This window comes from Oryctolagus cuniculus, chromosome 6 (assembly GCF_964237555.1).
Source record: "Oryctolagus cuniculus chromosome 6, mOryCun1.1, whole genome shotgun sequence".
Taxonomy (NCBI): domain Eukaryota; kingdom Metazoa; phylum Chordata; class Mammalia; order Lagomorpha; family Leporidae; genus Oryctolagus; species Oryctolagus cuniculus.
In genome coordinates this window covers 81,065,378-81,070,220 of record NC_091437.1, presented here as the reverse complement: position 1 = coordinate 81,070,220, position 4,843 = coordinate 81,065,378, and the positions used below count along the sequence as shown (strand labels likewise).

Genomic DNA, 4,843 nt, shown 5'->3' with positions numbered 1-4,843 from the left:
GTTGCTGCCTGAAATGCTGGCATTGCATAGGAGTGCTGGTTCCAGTCTCAGTTGCTCCACTTCCGATCCAACTCCCTGTTAATGTGCCTGGGAAAGCAGCAGATGGTCTGAATGTTTGAACCTCTGCACCTTCGTGGGAGACCTGAATGGAGTTCCTGGCTCCTGGCTTTGTCCTAACCCAGACTTGTTATTACAGCCATTTGGTGAGTGAACCAACAGATGGAAGACTCTCTCTCTCTGTAATATTGCCTTTCAATAAATACATTTTTAAAAAGTCATTTACTTATTTATTTGAAAGGCAAAGAGAGAGGGAGAGAAAGCCAGAGAAACAGAGAGCTCCCTAAATGCCCATAGTGGTAAGGATTAGGCCAGGCTAAAGCTAGAAGCCTAGAACTCAATCCAGATCTCTGATGTAGTTGGCAGGGGAGCAGCTTCCCAAGCCATCACCTGCTGCCTCCCAGCGTGTGCACTGCCAGGAAGCTGGATTCCGAAGTGGAGTTTGGAGGAGAACCCAGGCACCTCGATATGGGATCTGGGTATCCCAAGTAACCATTAAGCCAAATTCTCACCCTGGTTTCCCAAATGCTTGCAATACTGCAGAAGACTGATCTCCTCTATGAGGTACAATGCCAACCTGGTAATTTTGCTTTCTGGCTTAAAGTTTTGTGGCTCGCTCTCACCTAACAGCGCAATGTAAGTTCACAATAATTTTAGATTGACTTATAAAGTACCAAACACCTCAACATGCGAAATAGTGTTCCTTTTCTTTTCCAGAAATCTCCAGCTGCACTATTTAAATGGAAGTCCTTCACAGTCAGTCACCTGTGGGTACTGCATACTTACTTGAAATGTGGCTGGTGCAACTTGAAATATGCTCTATATTTAAAATATACTCTGGAGACTGAAGACTTGGTGAGAAAAAGGTAAAGCTTCCCATTAATAACTGTTTATACTGATTACATGTTGAAATGATAATGTTTGGGCTAGAGTTAAATATATTATTAAAATTAATTTCACTTGTTTAGTTTCACTTCTTAAACTTCACTGCCAGAACATTTAAAGTTGTACTTGTGGCTGATGTCATATTCCTACAAGCAGGTGGTGATTAGATCATTCTCATTAATATTTTTTAAAGTATTTCCACTAGGCATCTCATTTAATTGTAGAGTGCTTTCCCCAGTGAAATCTTGACAATTCGCTCACGTTCTTTTGTGGAAAAAGTCTCGAGGAACCGCGAGTGGGTTGGAAAGGATGACGCGCAGCACGTGGGGCTGATGACAAACTTACTCTGCTCTCCTGAGCTTGGTTTTCTAAGCCCCCTTTAAGTCTGCCGCCAGTCAGGCAGCACTGCAGGCCTCATCACTGGTTGTGAGCAGGGAGTCCCATCTCTCTTCTTCTGGTTTGGTCTAATTCTCTTTTCTTGTTTATTTTTTAAACTGATCATACAAATTAAACTTTGGTATTTACAGGGCACTGTGTGATGTTTTGATACATGTATACATCGTGTGATGTTTTGATACATGTATACATTGTGTATTAGTCAAGTTTGGGTAAATGCATCTGTCTCCTTAAACATTTACCATTGTGTAGTAGTGAAAACACTCAATCCCCTCCTCAAGGTCTTTGAATGTCATCTGTGCCATCCTTTCTGTGCAATGGAACACCTAAAGGATAATACAGCTCACAAGAAAGTCACCCTTCCTCTTCATGGTCTCTCTCTCCCTCTAGACACCTGCAAAACAGCTAGCAAAACTAGATACTCGAAAGGCCTGCAAGGTTTCTGGAGAACTCCTTGTGCCAAGTTCCTTCAGCAACCAGACCAGATACAAGCCCAGCCCTATGCATGCCATGCACACAGTCTTCATAAGAACAGGCTGCCACCACCTCTTGGCTTCAATAAAGCAGCCTGTCTCTATTGAGCTCGGTTTCCTTTCCATCTCTTTTCTGGGGGTACAAAAGGCCAGAATTTGGGCTGATGCTGTGGCACAGAGGGTTAACGCCCTGGCCTGAAGTGCTGGTGTCCCATATGGGCGCCGGTTCAAGACCCGGCTACTCCACTTCCCATCCAGTTCTCTGCTATGGCCTGGGAAAGCAGTAGAAGATGGCCCAAGTCCTTGGGCCGCTGCACCCACGTGGGAGACCTGGAAGAAGCTCCTGGTTCCTGGCTTCGGATTGGCTCTGTTGCGGCCAATTGGGGAGTGAACCAACAGATGGAAGACCTCTCCCCCCCCCCCCCCGCCTCTCCTCTCTCTGTGTAACTCTGACTTTCAAAGAAATAAATAAATCTTTAAAAAAAAAAAAGGGCCAGAATCCAGAGCTATTCCAAACCTGACAACACCAGCTCTTCTTTCTTCTCCAACTGTGATCCAGCACCATTGACCAGCCCCTCCCTGGTCTAACTCTCCTTTGTTACAGAGACTTTCCCAAGGAAGGGGGCTCTTGAGCTGGAGTCTGTGGATCACTAAGTGCCTCACAGGCAGAATTCAGGTGGTTTGTGAAGGCAGATGGTAAAACATCAAACAAAAAGCAAACTTCTGAGTGTGATTGTTTTGTCATATTTTCCTGTAATATTCTAGCTGTTTAAATTTTCTTGAAACATCATTTATATGTATGACTACTTTGAAACTGTAGTAGCTGGTAGACTCTCTAGTAGATTTGGTTATTTAATGTGTTAATTTAAGTAAGCACGTTTAGGGGACAGCATTGTGGTGCAGCAGGTAAAACCGCCACCTGCGATACTGGCATCCTATGGGAGTCCTTGCTACTCTGCTACTGATCCAGCTTCCTGCTGATACACCTGGGAAGGCAGCAGAGGATGGCCCAAGTACTTGAGTCCCTGCCACCATGTGGGCCACCCAGATGAAGTTCCTGGCTACTGGCTTCATCTTGATCCAGCCTTGGCTGCTGTTGCCATTTAAGGAGTTAACTAGTGGATGGAAGAGCTCTTCAAGAAAATGAAGTTAGGGGTGCCAGCATTGTGGTCTAGCACAAAAAGCCGCTGCCTGTGACACTGGCATCTCATATGGCACTGGTTCAAATCCTGGATGCACCACTACCGATCCAGCTCCCTGCTAATGCACCTCGGAAAGCAGCAGAAGATGGCAGCCCCCTGCCCCACATAGGAGACCCAGAGGAAGCTCCTGGCTCCTGGCTTTGGTCTAGCCCAGCCCTGAATATTGTGGCCATCTGGGGAGTGAACCAGTAGATGGAAGATATTTTTCTCTCTCTCTGATTTTCAAATAAATAAATAGATCTTAAAAAAAAAAAAAAGCCATGTTCACTATACCACAAATGTGTTTTTGACATTTTAGTAGCAACTTTGATACAGTGGGATTACTTTGTTTTTAAGCTTAAAAATTTCCAAGAGGAGTTTTATTGATAGCTCTAGTTCATTCCCTTCCAAAAGATCAAATGAAGTGGACAGTAATAGCCTTTAGATTTTATTGTCTTCATAACAAAACAGAAGATGCAGATTAGAACTGGATCACTTGCCCCTTTCCCTTCTTATCTTCTCTCAGTTCAAAATGTTTACATCTCTTAATAGCCAGCACTCTCTTGGATCTGCAGCTGGGCTCCACACACTCAAGCCTTGGCACAATCTTCTTTGTAGTTTTAGCCGTTTTCCAGAACATCGGCTTAGTGTGCCCCCCATAGCTACTCTGCTTCCCATCATAACGCCGCTTTCTCTGGGCATAGAGTCTTTGCCCTTATACTGTAGCCCCTTGTGGGGCTGGTGCTTGCCACACTTCTTACAGAAGGTCTGGTGGGTTTTTGGAATGTTCACCATGTTGGCGGAGCACTTTTGGCACGGAAAAGGATTACTTTGTAATACAAGACTTTTAGTCCACGCATCTAAAGCATCTTTCTGAAAAGGAGCCCTTAGGCTTTTCCAAGCTCCAAAGCCTAGAAGTCTGCCACTGCATCCAGGGGGCAGCTAGTCCTCCTTAGCTTGGCATAGGAGACACTGCTTTCTTTTTAGCAAATTCTCGGTGAGTTCAACGTTAACGGATGCCTGGATATCCTTGGGCTGCTTTAGCCTTTGTACCTTTCTAAACGCTGTTTCCTATCTTGGAATGTGTCCCAATTTGTTCACCTGGAAAATCCCTTCTCTGTTTAAGCATCTGCTCCTACGATAACTTATCATGCTGTTCAAAGGGCAGCTTTTTTTTTGGTGGCACACAGGCTATGTTACACTTCCTAGCTCCTTTAGGGTCTTGGCCATCTTCACTGTCCACCACCTCTTCCAATTTTCCCAAAGTGTAGTATGTGGCATTCTCTGTAGGTAGTAAATGGAAGTCCATTTTTCATATTAATGCACAAATATGAAAATGTATAGTGGTTTTTCAATTATGGTCATACTTGATATTTCTTTACTCATCAATTTTGTGTTGTCAGACAGGGCTCTCTCCTTGTGCATTTACTATTAGTTATAGAAACACTGGACTTACCTTCAGAGAAAAAGTATTTATTTGGAGAAAGGAGCAGGTCATGTCAAGGCCCAAATCAGTCTCCCAAGACACAAAGGGGTTTGGGAATGCATGGAGTTAGGGTAACTGGGGCAGAACTGGGTGAAACAAGTGACAGGACCTGACTGGTGCAGAGCAAAGGAGTGGGGGAAGTCCTTTACATACATTTCATGTTCAAAGATGGCTCCTGAAATGCCATGGGAGTTATGTCATTTAAAATATAGTCAATCTTAGGTAACTCTGGTCAGCCTGTGCAGGCTCATTACGAGGTTGGCCATAGCAGTTCTGTCCAACTTTATTAGGAACCATGGAAAGACGCTCTGTAGATATTATTTAGCAAAAGCAACTACAATGTGATTGCAAGTTGCTATGCAATA

General features: G+C 44.1%; 1 long non-coding RNA gene and 1 pseudogene across 1 annotated transcript; one reads left to right on the top strand and one right to left on the bottom strand.

Moving 5' to 3' along the window:
• Window positions 1-783: 783 nt before the first annotated feature.
• LOC103348024 (uncharacterized) lies at window positions 784-1,919 on the top strand. The gene is made up of 2 exons (XR_516480.4): window positions 784-923; window positions 1,729-1,919. It is a non-coding gene; the product is annotated as an uncharacterized lncRNA (long non-coding RNA).
• A 1,554-nt stretch (window positions 1,920-3,473) lies between these two features.
• On the bottom strand, window positions 3,474-3,787 carry LOC100356175 (large ribosomal subunit protein eL42-like; annotated as a pseudogene).
• Between the last annotated feature and the right edge of the window lie 1,056 nt (window positions 3,788-4,843).